Source organism: Harpia harpyja, chromosome 18 (genome assembly GCF_026419915.1).
Source record: "Harpia harpyja isolate bHarHar1 chromosome 18, bHarHar1 primary haplotype, whole genome shotgun sequence".
Taxonomy (NCBI): domain Eukaryota; kingdom Metazoa; phylum Chordata; class Aves; order Accipitriformes; family Accipitridae; genus Harpia; species Harpia harpyja.
In genome coordinates this window covers 3083429-3108532 of record NC_068957.1, presented here as the reverse complement: position 1 = coordinate 3108532, position 25104 = coordinate 3083429, and the positions used below count along the sequence as shown (strand labels likewise).

The 25104-nt window shown below is 46.6% G+C and overlaps 1 protein-coding gene across 2 annotated transcripts in view; it reads left to right on the top strand.

Annotated features, from left to right (window-relative positions):
- Window positions 1-16560: 16560 nt before the first annotated feature.
- NEXMIF (neurite extension and migration factor) overlaps window positions 16561-25104 on the top strand; it is a 173737-nt gene continuing 165193 nt past the window's right edge. The window contains exon 1 of one of the 2 annotated variants that reach the window (XM_052814027.1): window positions 16561-16633. The gene's annotated coding sequence lies outside the window, so the exon portion shown is untranslated. The remainder of the gene's footprint in view (window positions 16634-25104) is intronic. The other variant, XM_052814025.1, reaches the window with a different exon arrangement.

Sequence of the window (25104 nt, the reverse complement as noted above, 5' to 3'; positions counted from 1 at the left end):
TGGGTGTCCTGTCAAAATGGCTTTTCCAGCTTTGCAGCAATTTCCAGAGGAAACAGTCAGTCACTGGTACGGAGTATGAATAGCAGTGATTTTAATAACAGCTATGGGAGTATGGCTCTTCCACTCAGAAAGGGAAGCTTTGAATTGGCCTTTTTAGTAAAAGCAATTGTTTGCAGTGCTTGGTAATGACAGTGAAGCTGATGACAAATTAGGGGCGTGTGGGTTAGCATAAGGCAACCAAATTCCGGATGATCGATCAGAAAGGTAAGTTCATATAGCGCGCCTGAGTTCTGTTCCCACTCAGCTGTTATATCCCATGAATTTTCAGTGTATGGAGCTGCAAAAACATGTGAAGAGCACTCGTGTTAGATGCATCATGCTGATGAGAATGAAAATTCTTCTTAAAAGCTTGACTGTTTCTTACTTTAAAATACTGTATTTTTATAAACGTAAACTCTTGTGAGCAATAGAAGTAGATCTGGTTTAAGAATTTGCTTGACCCCTTGATGTGACATTGTGTGTAATTACTGTCTGGATTTCTTTTTTGTGCAGCTGTAACTAGTTTCTTGTTATCAAATGAGAAAGCAGGAATATTTTTTTTTTCATTTACGTGTAATTTTGATAGTTCTTTTGATGCATTTGCCCCATATTGATCTGAGCTACAATAGCCACTGGCCCTGCTGTCAGTCTGTCTCAGAGCAGTTGTCGCAGAGCTCTGTGTGGTCCTGCAAAGTGCACTGTCCGCCTGGAATGAGGGAATGTGAGGTCCTGGAGCAGGCTGGGGTTTTTCCAGGTACGACTGGATGAACTTCCAGCTGTTGTTTCTAAAGGTTCATTTGCTATATCTTTAAATCTTGTAATGATACTGTGCAGGAATACTCCATAAATGTTGACTGACAAAAAAGTCATTTCTTTTGAGGGGAAAGAGCTGTAATAGGAGTATGGGGGGGGGGGTTTCTTCATGTATACATATAACTTCTATTAGCGCTAATTTGGGTTGCATGTGTACATCAAGGAAAACAGTAATTACAGATCCAGCATTTTATAATCTTCACATAAATTAGGAATCATTTTGAAGTTACCATGCTCATTTAACATCCCATCTGTGTTCAAACAATGGTTGCAGAAGTGACAATTTAGTATTCTATCGATTATCTGCTGCTTCCCAGTGAAATTTCTCCAATTATGTGTATTTTGGTTAGTTGAGCATCTAAACAGTCTTCCCTACCTTCAGTCGTGACGTCTGCTGGAAATTCACAGTTTTGGCCTGCGCACAGGACAGGAGATTTGATGGCAACTGGGCGCTTTCTTATCTGCACACTGAAGAGTTTGCCGTGTTTCTTGGAACGAGCCAGGGCATTTTTCTAAAAAAATAATAATTATATTTTTTAAGAAGTGGTGTGTGTGGCAGTACTGCGATGTACGGTTATCTTATTAATGAAATGGTGATGTCATTGATGAAATGGTGAGGGAGGTAAATTGTAGATATCTGAGCATCCTGTAGAATGGATATTCAAGAATTCAGCTACTTCTTGACTTTAGTCAAGTGTATATGTCTGATTTAGTGTATAAATGTGATTTCTTTTTAAGAAACTCCTTACAGGGTTAGTGCCTGAAAAATATTTTTTACCTTCTTGCGATGTGACTTTTGATCAGTTTCTGCAGATGTTGCGACTAAACTCAGGGAAAAGACACGAGCTTTATGCAGCCTGGAAAACCAACAGAAACCTTGAGAGACGGATCCTGCAGAGGAAGGTCTGCAGGCTGAGGTCGTTCCAGTCCCCAGCTCCCTCTTGTCTCCCCCGAGGACGCTGCCAGAGCCTACCAGGGGCACCTAAAGTAAGAAACACTCTTCTATAGCCGGGCCTCGGTTGGCTGTAAAGCACCGGCCAAATGCCTTCGAGCATTGCTCTATGTTGCTGTATATACGAGGGGAAGCGTTGCTGTGTATTGTCCTGTGGATGCTTAAGAAAACAGCTTAAAAAAAACGGGTGTATGGTGTGCATCGCGGGAAAGCGCTCATCCAGATGGACGTTTGGTCAGCCCCGTTACAATCCTCTGTATGTGAAGTATTGCTAGTTACGCTGGCAAGCTGCATCATGTCTCATGAGAGTAAATAATGCTTAACTTTCTTTTGAGTCACTGGGCACTTGTGAAAGTAGGGCTGGTGGAATCTGGTTTGTGTGCATAATTTATGTATTCACAGAGCTGCTGTGCAAGTTTTCTACAGCTGTAATGTAGTCATGACCATAGTCACCTTAGTGTTTCATTGCAGGGTCTCTCTCAGATGAGAAGTGTCAGTTGTACTAAGTTGCACAATGGATTTATTAATTCAAAAAAAAAAAAAAAGGAAAATGCATTTTTACAAGAGTCTAAGGGCAGAATTTAAAATAGCATCCCCAAAGTTGAAAGACTAACGTGACAGCTCCCCCACATTTCATTTCCAGTTTTCAGTGCTTTGTAGCCCTTTATAAAATTGTCAAGTACAGCATTTATGTCACACCAACCTAAAATGTATCTTGTAAAGCTATCAACCTTATCCTGGAGAGGAAAAAGGGAAAAGGAGAGAAGTTTTTCCTCTCCATTATGGAGAAGAAGAAACAGGCTGAAACATACCCGCTTGTGTTGTGTCCTTTGAATGCACTGTAAAGGGCTCTGCAAGTGTCACCTGAAGATTTTACTGGCCTTGTCTGTACACCGACAGGCATTTGGAAAAGTGGAGGTTGAAAAGATGAAAAGTTTCCATTTTACGGTGGTTAGAGAAATTGGAATGTGAAGGTCAGTCTGTAATTGGGAGCGAACATTTCAAGTACAGTTGATGCATGAATTACAAAATGGGCTCTGCAGCTTCTAAAAAATGGAAATACATGTTCATGTATTTTCACACAAGGGTGTAAAAATCTTTATTTCTTCAGTGATTTGAAAAAATTCCTGGCTTTTGAAGAACACAGATAAAAGATTGAGCTTATTTACAGTTAAAACCAGGGAATGTTTTCTGGGGGAAATGGTGTTTGTAAAAGGTAATGAGTGGCATCACTTGTTGCTGCTGTTACTTGTGAACGTGATTCGGGTAATCTAGGGTATTTGGCAGGATACAAGGGTGGGGGAAGAGCACAAGGCGAAAGTATTTTAGGCTGGAGTTGTTAATTCTGCCTTGTGCAAACTTCACATCGGTTTATTTATTTCAAAGCCTCTGTAAGGATTGTGCTGGTAATGGGGTTTGCGTATTTGGACCTGGGATCGTAAGACTTCACCAAAAAAAGGCGCACCAGGTCAAGTCTTACGACAGTCCTATAGTCTCTGCCGGAAGGAAGCTCTAAGGAACAGCTTATTAAATGTTGGCGCGTTAAGTAAAACGACTGAAAGGCTAAGCAGTGATATACTACCACGAACAGGGGGAAGCTGATGTATGAAGTAGATGGATGTCTAATGTATTTGGCCAGTTCTCCCACCGGTTGTGTAGCAGGCACCGCAAATATCTGTAGCATTGACAAGAGAGAGATTTGGGGCAGACTTTAGACTTTGTAATGGTTGAATCCAGACCTCTATGCATGTATAAAGTGCACGTACGTATCTGAGAATTGTTTAAAGTGGAGACTGGGAGGAATTTGAAAAGATGAATAACCTGAAAAATTGTATCATGGAACACCTGAAGTTTGTCTTTGAGGGTGTGGAGGGAATCGATTAATGTCTAGTGGTGTGTGCTGTATATAGACCACAGAGTGACTATAATGGATGTTACCGAAAATGTAATCTGCCTGAGCAAACAGTGTTTCCTAAGTTTCTCGAATAAAAATAAATTAATGACCTTAAGTTGTACAATGCCCTGAGGTTTTTTTTAAAAAGATCAGTATTTTACAGTATTTAAATATAAATGTAAGAGGAAAAGAAATTCAGAGAGGTGAACTTGGGTTAGTGAGGGAAGGAAGATTTTCTAAATTCAATCCCTTAACTGCAAACTTGAAATGCTAATCTTGGCCTCGCGTAACAGCGGCTGCTTGCCGTAGTTTTCCTTGCAGCTTTGCGTGCAAACTGATCACTTCTCCTTAAACATTACCTTACTTTGCTCTCTATCTGGGCTGTAATTCTCCTGTGATTCTCCCTAAAATATTTCCTGCCTATAAACTCGAAGAAACATTAGCAGCTTCTGTCTTAGGGCTGGGCTTTTCTCCCGCACGCGCGCTGTGGAGGAGCGCTGTCTTTCGAAGGACCTTACCGGCCGACCTTGGTGCGATGGGACGCTGCACAAGGACGGCTCTTGTGCGACCTTTGGACCTCTGATACAGCGGCCGTCTTGCGGGGAGAGGTTTGCTTTCTGAAATGCTGCTTGGGGAGCTCTGCCACAGCATCTGCTTTTTCCAGTTTGGGCAGGCAAGTGGCCTGAAATAGGAGGAAGCTGATAACAACAGCCTACTCGCTGCTGTCTTTTGTCCACTGCACCTTTGGTATTGTTTGAGTTCTGCAGGCAACTAATTTTCAGTAGCATCTCTCTGTGTGATCATGTTATATAGCAGCGCTTCCAAAATGGTCAGTGATAGCTTTGCAGAGAGTGGTACGTGCACACCGTTCTCGCAGTGTGGAAAGAATGATTTTGAATGTCGTGTCCACCGAAAATTAGTGTTGACCAGAACCCTTTGTTTCTGCTTAGTGCTGCTGCAAAGAACATACCCGTCTGTTGAAATGTGTGCTTGAGTGCTGTATCACCGTAATACGTGGAGGCAATTGAATTCAGTCCCCATTAGCCTTATGCTTTCTTATCAGTCCCCTGGAATTTTTGATGTTGGAAATCTCCAGCTGACCACAGAAACCTTCCTTCACCAAACATCGAACTCCATGGCTAAAATTTTACCTCCTGAATCTCAGCGTGGGCAAGATTTAGCTGTCACTAAACAAGAGGTCTCCTGTACATGTTAGCAGCATGCAGAACATTAGGATGGGTTTTTTGAAAAGCCGTTGCTGTTGCCAGAGCTACGCTCCCAGCAAAATTGGTGGTTGGACTTTCCGTCAGGTATTAGATTCTCAAGTCACAAAATATTTTGTACCAAAAAGTGGCTCTAAGTTGCTTAAAGATTTCCAAGACTTCCTTTGTGCATTTTGTGTCCTGGGTTTGTACATGAGTTTCTGTAATTCTGTCAGACTTAGCTGGATACCTCCATGGTGCAACGGCTCTCGGCCACAATCTGAAAAGTATTTAACCACACAACAGCCTGTAGTGCATGCCTTCTGTACAATATGCACTGGAGCGGTGTGTTTAACACACTTTATATCTTCTCGTAGGAGATGTGTATGTAATACACAAGTGAGTAATGCTCTCAACTCCTAATTCATACAGATAAAGCCATCATGCCACACCATCAAGCCCTGAGTACATATATATATATATATATATATGTACTAAATATAAACACAGAGACCACAGTTAGTAAAAGGAGGAACAGGAGACAACTGAAGGTGGACAGCAGTATTGAAAAGATTGCCTGATATAAATAGCGTAGGAGTAATTGACAGCAAGTCAAATGCAAATAACACTTGTGAAAACAAAAGGGAAATACAGAAAACTGCTCTTCACTGTATGATCAGCTCCAGAAGCTGACAAAAAGTGTTCTCTGTTGATTATTTGTGGCTTTTGTTTTATTTTAAGGCCCCAAACTTCCTAGCTGTTATTTAGTCTACTGGAAAGTAGTCAAGTTCTAGTGACTGAACGTGCAAGTGATTCTAATAGGTGTCTAGAAAAGGAAATCCTACAATGGCTGTGTTTTTAGACTTGGGTATGAAAGTCCCTGTGGAAATTCATTCAGTGGGAATATAAGCTCATGTCTAATGGCAGCCTCTGATTTAGACCAAAGCTGCTTTACTGACATTTGAGCTGTCCTAGGGAGATCCCGTTCTAACCAGAAAACCGTACAGACTTTCACAGACCATAAATTCCACTGAATACATCTCTTAAGTACTTTGCTCAGAGGAACGTTAAGCTCTTTTACTAAATCTGCAAATTATAGCTATTTGACAACTTTGAGTTTACAGTCTGACAGCTCACGTCATCAGTCGGAACGCGATGAGCAGAGTAAGAGGCTGCATTGCTTGCTGGTGACTTACAGGAATCTTGTAATAACAATCAACTAGAAAACGTTGGAAAGCTGTGACAATCTGGAAACTGTTTGTGACATCTGTTAAACCCACTTGGGTTTACTGCTATTGACTGTAGTGAGATGCGAGTGGTATTTCATGGAAATGGAGTGGTTGTGTTCCAAAGTGGGAGGGAGCCAGAAGTCCCTTGAGGCCCCATGTTGTCCTTCAGGTGAATTTCTATATAAATGACCACAACACATCTTACCACTTGAGCCAGATTAAAAAGAAGTTACTCAAAGGATTATTTCTCTCTCACTGCAGGAGATAATGAAGTGAAAATAGTTAGCCTATGAACTTTGCAGGGAGCAGAAGAGGAGATGAGAGGAGTCCTTGCTGTTGAGTGCTTTGACGTGACCAGTGCTGTCTGCATGGGAAGTGAACACAGACTAATGGCTTTATGGTTCAAAGCAACTCGGCGACAATTTAAAATGCAATGGGCAGTGTTAGAAGAGATGGAAACTCGCAGGTGCACGTATGTCATCTAAGCGTAGGCGGCCTTGAATGTGCAAGATGCATAAGTGTGACCGATTGAGTAGAAGAGCTGTGTCTTTCGACAAGAGAAGATTCCTTGCTAGATCAGTTTGTTACGCCTTGTGACTGGAGTGTATCGTTCCTCGCAGTGGAACAAAGTTTCCTCTATGATATATTTTGTAGGCAATATCTACTTGTTTTAATACACACTTGTCCTAAAGTCCTCATTACTAAACCTGCTTTAAGACCTGTTAGAGTGGCGGCACAGAAACTGAAGAAAACTTCGGTTTACCGGGTAGTGGCAATGTAGCCAATTAATTCAGCCAGAGCTCTTCTTCGAAATAGGTGCAAAAAAAGAACATGGCCACAGAAAATAATGTACTTGCCGAATCGCCCAACTGTTGCCAACACAGTTTTTGAATCACAGGTCGTACGACAGAGGTGGGCAACAGCTATGAGTGTGGTAGCAAATCGGTGAAGGGAAGCCCTTGGCACTGCCGAAGCCACCTCTTGCTATTCAGCCAGATGTTTACCTAGAACTGAAGAAAAGCTGTGATCAGCCTGGTTGTGGCCAACTAATATGTTTCTTTACCCATTGACTAACTACCCAGAAACAGAGGAAATGAATGAATTATTTTAAAAAACCCAACCCACCTAGGTGATAAAATTTAACTTTCTATTCTTTCCAAGAGCTTCTCCAGCACTTGGTGGTTCTTTTCTTCCCACCAGCCTTGGGGCAGGTTGGGACAGAGCATCTCTGATCCCACCTTGAAGTCTGCTCCCCAGCGCAGGCTGGAACGTGATCTTTGTGGGTCAGTCTGCAGCGTGTTACACCGTCGGATGTGGCGGGCTGTTTCTGAAAGTGTCAAAATTCCTATGGCTCTGTAAGGATTAGCTGAAACATCTTAGAGTGGTTCTAGAGTGGAGCCCAGCGTGCTGCCAAGGTACAAGAACAGTATAATATACAAACTAGCTAGGACTAGGTAGGGAAAAGTTTGATGTGAGTGGGGTGTGGTGACCTGAACCCTGGTGTTTTTATCCGCTGAAAACTGAATGTTGTGTGCCCGGGAAGTGCCTACGTGAATCTTTTCAATGTGACTGAACCTTTCTGTAAGAGTTGCCACGAGTGCAAAGTCAACATCTGCAGTCCGGCTCTTTTGTCATACGCATCTCGACACCGTCTGCTTGAAGAGAAGCTAGAACAATGTAAGAAAACGGTCACACAACTGAGAATATATATTCGTCCTATAAGGAAGATCTCTAAAACCTTCCAAATGTCTAGACTTCAGTCTAGATTAGTGTCTGTAGACCTCAAAATCTTGGGACTGTCATCACAAAAGGCGCTATAAAAAGGTTGGAAATTGAGACCTTGCCGTAAGCCCTATAGATAATTGCCTGGCTCCCTTATGCCATATGAGGTGAGGTTACTTCACACAGGCAGCGCAATTACCTACTGTACAAATGGAAAATGAAATTGCAACTTTGTGTGCGATTGTGAAGAAGGCACCCAAACTACAGGCTAACTAGCAGAACTGCTGCCCTCTTCTTTGGAAGAAAAGCTTGCATTATTCTCTCTGGAAAAAATAGATTTTGAAGATGTTAATCTTTTTAAATGTGGCCTTTCACGGTGTCCTGTGAAAGATGATGATCTACTAAGTGTTTACACTGGTTTCTGCAGCTTTCAATCTAACAGATAGAGAAGTCTCATCACCTGAGACCTCCTAGGGCTTTAGTGGGAAGCTAAAATTCAGACTGAGTTTAAACAGAGACCGAGCTGACAGCAGATACAGGGCTTAAATACAGGTTATGTGATGCATTGGAGAATGAATTGAATGGTCCTGTGCTGTTAGGATAGACTAATAACTGAGTAAGTGTTTTTCCTGGTTTTGACTATTCTTATTCAAATTAGGGGCAAGAAGGAAAAAAAGTCAGTATTGCAGTCTGGGGCAGAGTAACAGTATATCTGTCAATATGTCTTCTGGAAAGTAAAAAAAAAAAAAAAAATCACTGAGAGATGAATTACAAATTTAAAAAAAAGCCTTGGTTGTAATCACTCATCATTAAAAAAAAAAAAAGTCCTTTAATTTTAACTTCAGTCTTAATTTTGGAGAAGATCATGAGGGATGCAGGAAGTACATTTAATCTATGCTTACTGTAGTGTTTCTTTGTGGTTTCGAAAGTAAACATTTTGCCTTAAGAAAGAAGCTAAATTGGTTTGCACAGGTGTAAAGCTTTCCTTTTATTAATATTTAAATGAATGGGGGACTGTCACAGAACTGCAATTTAGTATTTTTTTAATCAGTCTTTGTTGGGTTGGAAAGCATTTATTCTGTTAGGAGGCTGTAAAAAAAAGATTCATCCTTAAAATAAATTAATAAAAATCTCTTGTGAAAATGCTGAAACTGAGTGGAATGTTTCCAGAAAAATCAAGCATTATTATGATTTTTTTAAAGTGTGTGTAAAATAATCCTGTCTTCCAAAAAGAGGCTTGAAGTTGTTTGGATAGAGTTGGCATCTGCCAGAGTAGAGTCACACATAAGATAACATGATTGACCATTTTTGGCATAGGATGGTCTAAATTGGCTCATCTGTTGGCTGTCAGTCTCTTCTGAATTAGATCCAACTCTTTGTAGGCACGTTTCCATCTGGTTAAGTTTAGGACTCAAGCTGTTTAAATATATAAAAAAATAAAAAATCTTTTGTACCAATAACACTTTTGGAAAAAGATTTTTGCTTATGTTCCTAACGCACTTTGAAACTATTTGGTTTTCTTTACTGGTCAAAATAACCTTCTAAAGAGTCAAAGAAGATGTGCCCATGTATTATGTTAAGACCCTTGAAACATGCAAATAAAATAGAAAGAAGGTAAAATTTTTATACATATATATTTAAGTTTATGTGTATATATGCATGCCTGTAATTCTATAATATGCTATTCTTCTAAATTGGAAAAGTCTGCTAATATTTTAACTATGTGCATTAGGAAAGTAGGATGAATACATGCTGTTACATTTGCATCGAGTCTTTCTAAGATTGGCCTTGCATTATTTTTATTCTGAATATTAGCCATCTGGCACTGTGTGCTGCAGTATTTAGTGCCACAAATAATAATGAAAAATATGGTAATATCTCATGATACTTCAGCGTAAAAATATAAGACAGGGTAAAAAGCTTTGGACGCATAATCTTAATGCTGCCAAAGCATGCTGCTCCCTCTGCCCTTGTTTTCCATAAATGATTCTTTGATTGGAGACAGCAGTGGTAACGGGAAAGTCATTGGTTAATGCACATTAATGAAACTGCGTTTCTTGCAGTTCATGAACTGGTCCTGAAGAACAACGGGTAGGAAAAACTCCGAGATTTATACCTTTCTGTTCAGGTAGATGTGAGCACAGCCAAGACACACGAAAGGTATTTGGCTTCAGGTATACCGCAGAGGGCTCCGTCTTTTCCACATCAGTCAAGCCCCGTAGAAATGCTTGAACTTTAAACAAAATAGCCTTTTCCTTCTCTCTCCCCACATCAAAACACAATGACGAGACCGTTGCAATAGTCAGCAAAACTCTTGTTCTCGCTGTAGTTAAGTTGCATAATTAGATGGGGCTTTAAAGAGGTGAGAGCTAAACTTTAACGATTCTGTAGGCTGGTGCAGAGGTGAATTGCAAGCTAACTCACAGAACTTACCAAGCTGTCGGTGCTTCAGGAAAATAGTTTAAGGTTGTTTAGGTTCAAAGGAAGCGAGTGTTTTCATGAACATTCATTTTAGAGAACCCTCTTGCTGGCAAGATGAATTTACCTTTACGTATTTCTCTAAGGTTGGATTTATTTTTGAAGGCTGGCCAAGCAGCAACTGGGATGGCAAGACCTATGTGGCCGTGTTACATTGCTGTCCTGTCTGCGTTAAGAACAACCATTTTCACCAGCTCTGCGCTCTGTAACCTCTGCTCACTGCTGGAGCATCCTCTGTACTTGAAGCATGAGCGTAAAGCATAAGGTGCCTCCGGGCACAAGGAGCTTAATGTTTCCTAAAGAAATGAAATAATTTATGAGAATCATAAATAACAACTCCATCAGCAAGAAACGGGACTTGACTTCCTTCTGTTTTCACGCAGACCGCCCCAAACAGAGACAACAGTGTAACACGAAAGATGGTAATGCTGAACAACCTTTGAGTTTCCACCTGGTAACAAAAGGTCCTCGCCAGCTCGTTTGACTCTGCCGTCTTCATCCAGGAGTTTTAGATGCCAGCCAGCTTGGCCAAAGCAGCAGCTACGTTTGGACTATGGGACATCCAGAACCATCTACCGCATCTCTGCTGTTCTTTAGCCTGGCGCACGTAGCAGAGGCGTCCAGCCTCAACTGGGTCACTAGATTTACTGCCCCGCGAGTAGATCAAATCTATAATGAATCCACGGCACGTCCGATATTTTCCAGGCATGTGCTGGACCAAGGATCGATGCCTGAGCGGTAAATTAGGTGTGCACAGGCTGGGTGGGGCTCACTGCACGCATGCCGAAATTCTGTGCAGAAATGCAGGAGCCTCCAACCAAGGGAGTTAACTCCATCTATCCGTTCTAGTTCATACTCATCCGTCGGACTGTGTCCCCTCAGTGGGCTGAAGTATGTAGGAGTGCAGAAGGGGCTCTGGGACCCTGACGGTGATATGGCATTGGGAGTTCCAGCCTGGGGGCTGTCAAAAGCCAAACGGCTCAACAGCTCTGCTGCTGCAGTTGGCCGTGCTGTCTCAGAAGCTGTCGTTCAGCACATTGGTCCCTCTTTCCTTCGTCTCAGCTTTCTCCTTGGACATATCCCGATCCTTTTGCCTGCTCCAGGTTTTGTTCTAACCTGTGCTCTGGCTCACTGCCAAATACACCAGACCATTCTTGAGCCTTTTTTGCTGTTGCTGGTTGGTTGGGGTTTTGGGGTTTTTTTTTTTTTTGTCCTGTCCCGTCCCTGCACTCCCCCCAGCACCTAATACAGTAGCCTCCCCTAAAGTGACCAGGGTTGTTAGTCCTGCCAAGGAAATGAGAGAACACAGAGCCTTCTGTCCGCAGAGCATTCGTCTTGGCCAAGGCACAAATGTAAGCTTTTATTTCCTCTGTTCAGAAGCCACCAATAATGAGGGTTTTGGCCATGGAAACATGGTAAGACAAATGCACAGTTTAAACAAAGATTTACAATTTGAAGTTGAAATGTTGGGAGGAAGGTGGGGGGAAATGGAGAAATAGATCTGGACCAGTTTGGGGGACCAGAGGCTATTAGCAGCACAGTCTTAATGTTCTGTTGGGCCGTGGGAGCCTCAGAGGCTATTAACCTCCTGGAACTTTCTGACTTGGATAAGGAGATTTTTTTAGCCTCGTGAAGGAGTTGCAAGGGAGGGTTGGGTATTTTTGGGTGGAGGGGGTTGTCCAGTGGAGCAAGGAGCGTATCAAGGAATGGAAAAGCCTGGAAAGCTAATCTGGGATCCTCCTCACCTTCCTTCTATAGCTCTGTCAGGCATGTTGGAAATTTGTCTTGCCCAGAGAGGTCACCAACATCTGAAACAACACCCGTCAGGGCAAAGAGAAGGTATGGACTAAAGAGCAGCATGGTTCTCCAGCTCTTCTTTGACAGCACGCTGGAAGAGGGATGCAAAAAGACAGGAGTCTTGAGGGAGCTTTTCTGCAACCGGTGGGGTTCATAATCAACAACTGTTTGGGGGAGGGTTTCGATGTTTTTTTGACAAAGCTTTAAGGCTTGCCAGGTGCGAAAGACAGGAAAGGAGAAATTCTGTATGTGACAGTTCATGATTCCAGCTTTGTTTCTTCTTCAGGAATTGCTTCGGCCTCAGTAAGAATGAATCACTGTTTGCAGGCTCAGCATTATTTCCCGCAGCATACAGTCAGCTTTGAATCACACATCAGGACCGAGGAAGGAAGGAAGGAAGGAGGAGATAGGGTGACTCCCTCACCCACCTGAATCACACTCCCCCCTCCTGCCATGGAGTGCCTCCTGTTCTGCCAGCAGTCTAATTACACTGTTCATGTTCAGAAGTTGGTCCTGAAAGTCTGACAGAGTGGGGGAAGAAATCCTCTCCAGCTCTTTGCGGTAGGGTGGGATAGGAGGGTGATGTCCCCTGTTATCCCGCTGCCTTTTGCTCTGGGTTTTTAAGGTTTGTAACATCTGGGCAGCTTTCTGCTTGAACCATGGTTTTCCAGGCTTGCCCAAGAGCATAGGATTTGAGATCTTTGAAAATCACATCCGTGTTGTACTTGTGCCACAGGCAAACCAGAATCCTCCTGTGAACCTCTGCCTTTCTCTCTGGTACTGTTCACCAGAGGGGCTGTGTATGGCAGAAATGAATCAGGTCATGCAAAATGAAGGATTTAACCCTTATTGGGTATGCCTCAGTGAGGCTCCCACACATCAGGAAAAGCAGGCATCAGGAAAAGAAGGAATAATCAGGAAATAGGTGCTTGGAGAACTGGAAACCACCGTGGCGTTGGCCTACTGCTTTAATCCAGGTTCTGCTGTTTTAGGCTCCGACTCCTGCTTCCTAGACAGACAAGCAAGCGTAGGCTCCCGGCATCTATATGTGTCTGGGCACACGGATTTTGTGTGAAGACAGCTGGGAGGATGGGACAGATGTAAATGTCTGATCTGTTCCGTCTTACAGGTTGTAGCGAATGATTACGATGCACGTTGCAGCCGCACTGTATTGGGGAGGTCAGGAGAGCAGCGAGGGTGTGCGGCAGGGCAGAGCGAGGCGCTGGCTGGCATGGCAATCGCTCCTCGCTCGGCGTTTTGTTGATCTCCTCCTGCCAAAAGGAGTTTTCTCAGCACCTTGTTCTCGCACCTGTGGGTCTCCTTATTTGACAGTCTGGAAAATTAATACCCAGCCAAGGTGGGTAGCTGCACTTCCATCATGTCAGTGCACTTTTTACATCTGTTTGTGGCAGTACATAAAAAGATCACAGTGCACAGATTGTTAATTTTTAAGATTGCCCAAGATGCTGTGCAGGATTTTATGCTGCTGATCGATTAGTATTGTGGTGGCTCTGTAACTGAAGTACCTTAAATGAGTAGCGTGTGGGTAAGTGAAACTAAAGGCATTCTATTGTATCACAGCTACAAGGGTAATCTTTGAGCCTTATGTTTGTGTTCTCTCTAAAAGACAGCATTTAAGTAAATACTTGGGTTGTCGTCTTCTAAACTGGATCCAGGTGCAATGCTTATTTAATTGAATGTATCTTTTCATCTCCACGACGGCTCTCCCCACGCTTACGTCTAATCTTATCTATGTGATTATATTCTGCTGATTGCCGTAGCTGCCAGCCTCCTGGCACACAGCACCGCTGCCGCCTCCTGCCCAAAGGCACCGGGAGGAGTTGGGGAGGTCTGACGACCGTGGTGTCTGTGCCCCGGTGCTTCCAGTCCTGTCATTCCTGTCATTCACGAGGTGCTTTAGCAGAGGAGCCCCCAGATTTGCTTGTGTGCCTTTGGTGGCAATTTTGAGGGTAGTAGCTTGTATGTGAGTGTGCTGGGGGCAGAGGGACCGAGGGGAAAACCTCCCCCAAGTTAATGAAATTTTGAAGGCAGTTAATGAACACCGTCCAAACGCATGTATATTTTACTGAGCGCTGTCAGGTGCACTGTCGCTGTCTCACCTGACCCAGATTAATTACTCTCAAATCTTTCTGTCCAGTAAATGATGGGGGGTGTGCGTGTGTGAAATAAAATGCAGCATTGTGGCAGAGATTATGACTGTGCAAAGGCATAGGGATTGAACTGTGCGACTTCTGCAGCAACATGGTGATGCTGGAGAGGAAAACTGCAACTCAGGATAGGGCTGGGAAGGTGCTGCTGCGGTGACAACGACTCACGCTGTGGCCTTAGTCAAATCGCTCACTGCTTGCCTCTGTTCCTACAGCAGGGCGGAACACTTCAAGCATGTGCCCTGCTGCAGTGGGAACGAATCATTTATTTGCATGGGATGTATAGCATATCCCGGGTACCGCTGTTAACGAAGAACAAATGAGATTAGTTGCTTATTTTGCGGTACTGAAAGTTGATGTATAAAGTGCTCCAAATTCAGAGCACATTACATATGTTGCTATACGCTATTGCTGTTTTATTACTGCATATACACATGGGGCTCTCCAGTGCTGTGAGAACAAGGACTAAAGTGCTTGGTATTTTAAAATGTTAGTCACAGTGTTACCTAATCGACTTCTTAGACTGTATGCGTTGTGTTGTCTAGGATGAAAAGGCAGCAGAATTTCGTGTAAGCTCAAGTGGTAACTTAAGACTAGGAACCTCTCTTTTAAATACCACAGTGAATGTAATTAAACCAAAAGGCTAATACTCATCTTGCTTTTCTTCAACTGCAGTTAAAATACTTGTGTCTGGTTTGCTTTGTATTTGCTAAACAATTCTGTTGCTTCAGAAGGTAGAACAACACAACTCTCCTCCAGTCCCCAGCGGAGTAACTCTGGCCACGGTGCACGTGCGGGGCTAGCAGCGCTGCGGGGGTCAGGGAGAAAGAGGGCTGCAACGCTAAAAGCTGTTGCGGGGGTCCTGCGAGGACGGATGTGTTCTTTAAGCTGGCAGGCTCTCTAGCTGTGTTCTTTAAGCTGGCAGGCTCTCTAGCTGTGTTCTGTAAGCTGGCAGGCTCTCTAGATGTAGACTCCTGCCGTGGCTGCTTCTCCTGCCCTCCTCTCCTGTCCCTGCCTTCCCCGTCGGGCGCCGGGCACCTCGGCGAGTCCTGAGCAACCTTGAGGTGAGGCAGCCTCTTCCTTTTAACGGCGAGCTGGAGGGTAAAGCAGAGTTTCAGAAGCTGTTACGCGTGGATAAGGTGATAATGAAAATGAATCGGAAGAGCCCTCGCGACCCCTGACCCCTTCTCCCCCCCCCCCCCCCCCCGGCACCTCTCCCGTTTTACAGAATTAAACCGGACTGACAGACTTCAGGCGGGAACGACTTTCGCCTCAGTGCCCGGGGGGGGTGGACAGCCCCCCCCCCCCCCCCCCCCCCGGCTGCCGGGGCCGTCTCCATTGTCAGCTCCCTGCCGGTACGGCCTGCCCTGCCCTGCCCTTCCCGGTAAGCCGAGCAGGGAGCGGGCGAAGCACCGACCTCCCCCCGCTAGCCTTGCCTTCCTCCCGCCGCCCATCTTCCCGCCTCACAACTACCGTGATAACGGCCCCGCCGCTCCGCTACACCCCCCCGGGGGGGGGACCCACGGCACCCGGCCCTCCTCCGCGGCGGTTACCGGCACCTGCCCCCGGTCCCAGGCGGCAGGTGAGGCCGCCCCGCCCCGCTCCGCCCCGCCGGGGGGGGTTGTCCGGGACCGCGTGTGTGAGGGGCCGCGGTGACGCGCCCTTTATGCCCGGTGGCGGCGCGGTGCGCGCTCCCGCCGAGCGGCGGCGGGGGGTGCGTGTGTGTGTGTGTGAGGGGGGGGGGGGGTGTAACGGGCGCCGGTCCCGCCGCTGAGGGAACAATGGCAGCGGCGGCGGCGCTTCCCGGCACCTCCTGAATGGGCGCAGGCGGCCGGGGTGGGGGAGGCGGCGGCGGAGGGGCGAGGCGGGAGCCGCCCCCCCCCCCCCCCCCCTCCGTCCCTCCCTCCGCAGGGAACGCGGAGGCCGGCGCGGGCTGGCTGCGCGCCGCAGGGGGGGTGGGGTGGGGGGGGGGGGAACGGGGACCGGGGATCAGCCGGCCGGGAGCCGCCGAGGCGGCGGAGCGCTGAGGGCCGGGAGCGCTGGCTCCGCCGAGGGCCCGGCGGCGGCGGCGGCGGCGGCGGCGGGGGGGGGGGGGAGGGAGGGAGGGAGGGAGGGGGGAGGGGCGGGGGCCGGCGCGCGAGGGGAGGGAGGGGAGGGGGGGGAGGGGCGGGGGCCGGCGCGCGCGGGGCGGGCGCGTCCACCTGCGCGCGCCGGGGCCCCGGGCGCATGGAGCAGCGCTGAGCGCCGCAGCGACCGACCGCCGGCACCGGCACCGACTGGCGGGCGGGGGGAACCCGCCGGCCCCGCGCGGTCGCCTCCCTCGCGGGCCCGGCGCTGAGGTGAGTCCCGCCGCGGCGGCGCTGCTTCTTCTCCACCCCCCCCCCCCCGGCTCTCCACACACACACACACACCGCGGGAGCCGCAGGGGGAGGCGGCGTGAGGCGAGCGGAGGAGGAGGAGGAGGAGGAGGAGGAGGAGGAGGAGGAGGGAGGAGGCGGCCGCCGCCGGGGCGGGAGGGGGGGGGATGCTGATGGCAATGCCGGCCTGCGCGGCGGTGCGGGGCGCGGAGGCCTGCGGGCAAGTTACGCGGCGGCGGAAGGAGCGGGGCGGCCGGCGTGTGTGTGTGGTGTGAGGTGAGGGGGGGGGGGGGGCGGCCTGCACCGGGCGAGTTGGCGCCTCCCCCCGCGGGGCGCCGCGTTCCCCCGCCCCGGGCAGGTGCCGCGTTGGGCGGGGGCGCCGCCCCACAGGGCCCCGGGGGGGGGCGAGCGTGTCCGTGTCCGTGTCCCGTTCCCCCCCCCACCCCGCCGCCAAAGGCCGGCAGCGCTGCCGCCCGTCGGTGCTTCCTCCGCCTCCCCTCACGCCCCGGTGGGGTTTATTTACAGCGGCGGCCCGGGGGGGGGCTGCACTTACTTCAGCCTCGGCCAGAACAAAAAAAAAAAAAAAAAAAAAGGAGGGGGGGGATGGGATTTTTTTTATTTTTTTAACAAAAAGCCCCAACCCTGGAAGTAACTGTCATTCCGCGTATTAAACTAGAAAACTGGCTAATCAAATAAAACTGGCTCATTGTCTGAAACTCTATCCCAGCGAAAAATGCGGCTGTGAATATAATTAACCATCTGTCTAGCGAGCGGCGGAGAATTGGGTTCGTGCGGTTTTTATTCCGGTCTCTTTAATTTCTGAACCGCTTGTGCGGCCGTGCAGCGGTGGCAGCGGTAATGTGTTTTGCTTACTAAGTGTAAGATGTGACCTGTGTGTGTGCGTGGATGATGCTGAAACGGGGGGGTGGGGGGTGAGGAATAATGAAATCCTCGTCTCCGAAATGAACTGTGCTGCTCACGAGCGATACGGTTTATGATATATTAACCCAAACAAGCCGTGAGGGGACCGGCGACGAAAGCAAAGGTTACGCGTTTTCTCTCGGTGATGCTATCCGGCGTTTCGCCTCCCGCTCGGAACAAGCGCAGGATGGGTGCGTATTTGGGGAATTCGTGGATGGGTGTCGCGGGTGGATGCGTGCGGCCGGAGGGGAGCCATGCGCCTGTGCGAGCCAGGGCCTGAATGAGCCTCTTGCGTGAAAACAGAACGGCTTCTGTGGTCCTTAAATCATCCCTGAGGTTTTCCCCGGCTTCTGCTCGGCGGTTTGCTCGTCCCTTCTGCCCCGCACCGGCCCCTCCGGCCGGCTTTGCCCGAAACCTCTGTGCAACCGTCAACATCCTGGTATTCAGATGTGCGTTCTTGGTGTTGGAGGTACCTGCTGTTATCGCTGGAGCAGCGTGGTAATGCGGTAACCACTGTGCCCACAGCAAAGAGTCTGCTGGAAAGTGAATCGTGTGTGTGCTTCTACGCACGCTTGTGCTTGTTGGTTTTTGGGTTGGGGGTGGGGTGGGGTTTGTTGTTTTTTTTTTTTCAGTTTAGGTAAGGGAGGAATACAGAAACTAAAAAAAATAACGGCAGTGCTCAGGCAGGTAGGATGCAATTTAAAGTCACTTCAGCTAATACCCCTTGCAGGACTACATTTGTTGAGGTATGTGAACTGTGCATAAGGCAGCAGTCTTTAGTGAATCACTTTTTAAAAACAAATACTTGACAAAAGAACCAGACCTGCTAAACGGATAACAATTATGTAAGCCCATAGTAGGTTTTGATGTATGTCAAGTCTTTTAAATAAATCAACCTGTTCAGTGAATAAATCTGCTATGCACCAATGCTTTATTATATTTTTTTTTTTTTTAAGGAGAATAAACCTGGCTGTGTATTTAACATGTTTCTACTGAGCATGTGAATCTTGCGGCCAAGCCCCATAGCTGCCAGTGACACGAGACGAATCCGTGGGGAGGGTGAGGTGCAGGAGCACGGGGAGGGAAGGGGCACGCCGAGTAATACGATGGATATTAAAAATACACAAAGATGTGCATAAGGATTCCTAGTGATAAAATTCTCACTGATCCATGTCTTGATGGAGTATTTGCTTTGCAGTGGCAATGGCCCATACAAAGCTACATTGATTTAGCTTTCTCTGTTCGCGATGGCAGTTCTGGTGAATAATTATTTTCCCAAAAGCCCTAACTAAGGGAAGAAAGAGAGTCCCTGCTTGGCCTACACAGTAGTACAGTATCTTTGAAAGCGCGTATCCGGCTGCAAATAAAGAGAGCCAGTTCAAGTGTTACTACACTCAGCAGAAATAAAAGGGAGGCAGAAAAGGGGAGCAACCGGCCGACTTCCCCGTGCGCCTCGTCCCCCTTTCCCTCTCCGCACCTCGCCCCGCGCTTTGCTTTGGGGGGCGGGCAGGGGGGATTTCTGTGGGGTTTTTTTTCCTTTTTTGTGTTTGCTGTTGCCTTTTGGAGGCGAGACTCTGGCAGCCCATTTAAATGTTGAGTTCTGAATCACGAGGAGTCTCTTTCGGATAAAAAAACAAGGGAAAAATTGTGGCCAGTGGGTTTTAACTTCTGTAGCTGGTACAGGGACAGGGAGTAGGGCTGCGTGGGGCAGTGCTTTGATGGTGTCCTCTTTTTGAGGTGGTGATGCCTCGTAGATGTGTTTGTGATCGATCACGTGCGTATCTTTTTCCCGTCTTTGGAAAGAAACATGTGAAAAGACTCGAATGTGCGTGCAGGACCAAGAAGGACAGGAGCGAGGCTTGGGGAGAAAGCGTTCCCAAACAAAGGGGTCCGACTCAGGTTGGCGTCCCGGGTGTAGGACGCAGCCATCGATACAAGGTGCAGCAGCACTTCTCAGATAATAAGGCTTTTCCATCGTAGCCAGAGTAATAACAAACCAACCGTGTTGATTTCCCCAAGCACAACAGCCAGCCGTCCCCTTAAAAGTTTATGCCCTGTCGCAAACAAAAAGCAACGTCAGGAAATAATCCTTTCCTTGTGTAGAATCCAGGGAGGAGAGCCGTGGATTCTCCAGACCTTGCCCTAGCCCTCACGTGGGGGCTGTGCGGATGCTGCCGTAGTTGGGTTTGTGTTTGGCCCTGAGAGAGGTGGGTAGTCTGAATGTTGAAAACAGTAAAATTGCTATTGCTTCTCAGTAATGACAATTTTTGGTCTGCGAGGGAATTTAAAAAAAAATATTCTGAGAATTGGGAGCAAAATAATTTTTATATAATCCACCTGTTACGTTCAAAGCCCTGTATTTTCACCTGGGAGAGGATTGCACTTTTTTATTTTTATGCTAGATCTTTGTGTACTTTTAGCCCCGCTTGAGTTGGCTTTATAATCATTACCTATGTATACAGTCAGGTGCTTGACGAGCCTGATTTTGTGGAAGCTGCCAGCAGTGAGTAAATGAGCCGTGTGGCATAAAACCGAGCGAACCATGTTTTGCTGGTACCTTGGTCTTCCCTCCTTCCTTCCAGTTGGTCGTACGCACCCGTGGTGTCACCAGCGCAGGGGTGCGGGCTGTTCTCCCCTAGGGACCTGCCTGCTCTGTTACCTCTGTGTGGTGCGAGAGGCTCGGTGGGATCTCAGCCCTTTGATTTTAGGGCTCCTGGGTGCCGTTACAACGAAACGTTAAATAATTACCGTGTGTTACATTGTTGCGTAGAAAGCGGTGAAGTTACAGATGCTGAAGATGATTAACCGTTTTAAGCATCCAGGCGTTGGGCGCGGGTTTTGCCTGAAGGATGCGCGAATTGAGGATAAGCCTTCCCGCTGTCAGTGCCGTAGCGTTGGTACCATCGGTTCCCTGCCTGTGGACACGAGGGAAAATTGGGAGTATTTGGTAAAGCTGAGCCGGAGCGAAGTTTGCGGGAGGAGCTGACAGTTCTGCAAATCAGCGTTGAACCCGGCCGCGTGCCTTATCCTTAGCAAAGTCGTCTTATAAACAGCAAGAGAAGGTGGCTTTAGTTCCGTAGTGCTTTGGACGGCGAGGTGGTAGTGCTGGGTAGATTTTGTTTGCAGTTCAGGGGAGTAGCATGTAATCTGTGTAATACTGCTTTTGTGTGCCTCTATTGCAAATTGATGTCTGGGGAACGACATGTAGCAAAGGCTCTAGACCAGCAGGTCTCTGATATTTTTGTAGCAATGTCTTTTTATTCAAAGCAGGTGTCATGGAGATCTTTCATCCCAGGATTTCTTTCATCCCTGGCGTTTGTTAGCTTGTGTTAAAACTTTAAATCTCGAGAATTTCTTCTGTACAGGAGGTGTTCTCATATTGCTTTTGCATGGGCTGAGCCGGATGATTATGCAGTCTCCAAACAGTGATACGTAGGAGCTGGGTCTGTGTCTGCATTGCTACGTCAGCTCTGCAAATAATACAGGGATGTAACCCAGTGCCCTCTGGTCGCAGGAGAGGTCTGTGCCGGCTGTCGGGGGATGCTGCAGGGAGATCTGGGAGCGGGCAGCAATGGGGGGGGTGTTGTCCATGGGCAAAGTTTTCGTCTGACCCTTAAGTATTCAGAAGGTGATTTATGCCCAGCGATGTGAGCTCATATGTGCAGTCTCGTTTGGTTTTAACAAAGCTCTGGAAACGCTTTTTACTGTAAAATGCCTGGTTTGCTTAATTGATCCAAGTTCTTGTCTCGATGGTCTGCCACGATAGAAAATTCTGTTGGCTAATTGTTTCCTTTCACTGATCCTGTATTTCTTTTTTGTTTTGTTTTGTTTTGTTCGTGCCGTATCTTCAGAATATGGGGGGATGTGTCACTAGAAGTTTCTGATCGGATCTTCTTGTCTAGATTTACTGCTGTTGCCCCTTGGGAGGGTAGGACTATAGGATGCTGGACCAAAAGGGCTGGCATTGCTTATGTTTGGACTCCAGTTGATTCAGTTACCAAATCACTTTTAACACCTTTCTGAACTGTCGTTATCATTACTGTGATCGTTGTCTCTGCAAATAGCTGTTGTTATCCCTAGGCACGAGACCAAGAGCATCTCTGTCCTAAAAGTCCAGGAGACCTTGAGGTCAGACTTCTGGACGTCACCTTGGACGGCGTTGCAATGCTAGTCTTCAGCGCGTCATTGAAACTGGCAGGAATGTCAGGGGTTGTACACTTGACCTAGACGCTGGTTAGGTTTTTTGCCAATTTATCAGCTTTCTCACCTTGCCTATGTAGAGCCTCTGTTATGTGGAATGGCTCCTCGTGCACGGGTTGCCAGTTCATGTTGTGAAGGTCATCCTTACTGCTTTGTGGTGTTCACTGCTGTTTTCTGAAGCTGTTACGTGCTTCTCCACTAAGTCAGTTTGAGAGGGGAGTGCAGGATTTCTAAAATAAGACAAAATAGTTGAGGCAATTTCTGCCTCCCCTCTCCCCTGGGGTAAGGAGCTCGTCATGTACTAAATCCTAAGCATTGTCACTGTACCTTTCCTGGCGTGCTGAAACTGGTGAGAAGGTGGCTGATGCTATGAGGCTGTTGCATTTTTAGGGTGCTCAGACTTCCAGATGGAGGTTATCAGAAAAATCATCGGCTCTTGTGAATCTTGCAGGACGTGGCTAGACTTTCAGGAGTGCCAGGACGTGGCTTGGTGGACTGTAGGGTACCGCTCGGCGCGGAGCACTCCTGAGAAACTGCCTGGTCATTTCATTGCCTACCTGAGACCTGGGCGCTTTGGAGGGCTAGCGCACGAACTACCAGCTCTTTCTCAGTCCCGTTCTGGGTAAGGTCTCCGCCCTGCTCAGGGGTTGCCTTTGGAGCTGCGTACTTAGAAAAAAAAAAATCAAATTTTTTTCCTCGTGCTTGGAAGGTTTTGGATTGTGAGGTGTAGCGCAGAAGAACCAAATGTAGAAAAGACAGGCTCTATGGATGGATTTTCTTTCCTGTACAGTGTCCCAACGAATGACTTGAGTCTTTGATGGAGAAGCTGAAGCCTTATGAAGGGCCTGTTTATTGGCATTAATTATTTTTTATTAGTTACAGCATCCGTAGTCCGTTGGCAGTAGAAGAGCCCAAAGTAAGAATATTAAATCTTCAGAAGTTTTTCAAAGCTTGCATTTTTCATAAGGAGCTTGTGAAGCTTCAAATCTAAAGCTTCCAAAGCTTTTTTTTCATTCTTCAGAAGTGCCACTGAAGCTCTTTTTTTAATTTTTAGTATTTTAGCTGAAACTATAAGTTTTATACATCAAAAAAAAAAAAAAAAGTTCTTTCCCATCCATTGCATTAGCCCCAATTTTCAGGTCTCTCGCTGGGTCAGCTAGATCGTCTGCAAGCATCAACTGTACTCTGTAGACCAGGTGTGTACCCTTTGCTACCAATTTGCTGTCATTTTTCTCCTCTGATTAGGGTTTTACTCTGTGGCTGGTAGCAGGCTGAAGCACATGCCGACATGAAAGGTACGTTTGTTTGCGACTGGCCAGTTAGGACAATACTTGACCTTCACAGTTGTTGAATAACTTCAGAGAAATACTTAACTGCTTCACGGAAACAAGGGTTGTGGGTGGGAGCTTAACAAGTACAAAGTGAATCTGGTGTCTGTTTGGTCAGTTAGCAGCACTTTTTCCCTGTAGCCTGCAAGGTCATGTTTTAATACTCTGAATATGAATTTAAGGTTCATGGCAGTATTTCAGTGGCAATACAGATGGATGCTTGGTCTTATTTCATATTGCTTCAGGGAATGGAGCAATTAGTACTCTTGGCCCTCTGTGAACCTTGAGGGTAAAAATGAAAATTGCCTTTTTTCAGGGTGGTTGCTGATCTCATTTGTGTGAAGAGAACTGTTGGGGAGTGGGATTATTTTAGCTACAAAAAGTTGTGATGTGGGGTTTTTGGGGTGGTTTTGTTTAAATGTTTTGCTTACGTTACATGAACAGGTTTACTTCATCGATAGCTGTGCCTTTAACATGGAAGGATGGGTAGAATTTTCGGGAAGATCAAAAGGGAAAGTCTGCTGCTGACCACAATTTTTCATCTCATAATAAAGTAAACAAACAAGCAAACCCCTATCTTCTTGACACTGCTGGCTCTGTAGGGAGCACCACGCAATAATTTCCCATGGTTTGTTTATGTCTGTATCTAAGGAAATCGACTATATCAAAATCACCTGTCCACGTAGTGGCTTGTCTTAGATTCTCTGTGTGTGTGATACGTTAATTTTGAAGTACGTTGAGGAGACATTACCAACTTGTGCAGAAATACAGCAGGTTCTGATACAAGCAGCATGGCTAACGTATAATACTGGAATTTAGGACCATTACTGGCCCATGGTGCCTACGAGTTTGTCTGAAGCAGAGGAGCCACGTGGTATTAGCCCAGCCAAGCATGGCAAATGCAGAGAAACTCGTCAGCTGACACCTCCCACAGAAAAAATAATTTGTCCTAACCCAGTAACCTTCACTTACTTAATTGTCTTATTTGTCTGGTTAGCTTATCATTTGATGGAGATGTTGAGCTGCAGTAAAAACAGTTTTGTTTATTGTGCCTGTTTCTTTCTTTAATTTGTGGTAATTCCTTGCCTGCTTCTTTCTGGGTTTGAACTGGGCCTGTCCTCGTCTCAGCTGTTAAAAATGCCAGCCTTTCTGAACGTGAATGGGAGGCGAGGCAATCCACTATATTTCCAAGAAGTCTCTGGTTTGAAAGGGTGAATTTTTTGATTGGCTTGATGGCTCAGTGTCAGAATTTATTGCTGTATTAGGCAATGCAAAGTTCCGTTTCGGGGTTTACCTTCAGGTTATAGTTTATGTCTGTATACAGTGTCAAGCTAGCGGCTCTTACAGTTCCCCCTTCTTCTGCAGAGGGTTGTTTTAAGACCTGGTGCTTGATGATCAAAAGGGTATAGTGCTGATTTTACCCTTCTGAAGCATTTCTGGTTTTGGAGGAAAGATGGCTGTTGGTTATCACGCAGAGCTGAACGTAGAGTTAGTTTGTGGCTGTTACATGGTTACTGGTGTATGGAATTACTGATTCTGATTCATGTGTTAAGCAAGCCCTAGTATCCCAGTCCCTTTCTCAGTTTTTTTTCCTACAACCTCCTTTCCTCCCTTGTTAATGACGTTTACCTTTACACCTACAATCTGCCAGCGTGTGTGCTGGATTCCTCACTGCAAATACTAGGATGAGTGTAAGACTTCCTAAAGGTTAGTTCACGATGAATTCAGAAGCATCTTGGATTAACTTTTCACCTACTGCAGGTAGTCTGTCGGTGGTCTGGAGGGGAAGTTCCGCAACGTGAGCGGCTTGAGACTGTGAGCAAAAACCCAAGTGCAGGCTTCACCTTGGGGGGTTCAACCCCAACCCTCTCAACGCCAACAGAAGAGCCAAGAGTAGGAATGGAGGAAGATGGCCCCTTAGGGAGGGATAGGTGGTGATCCTGGAGTGACATAGTAAGTGTGACATTTCAGTGTCATTGTGGGGAGAAGAAGAAAATGCTGCTT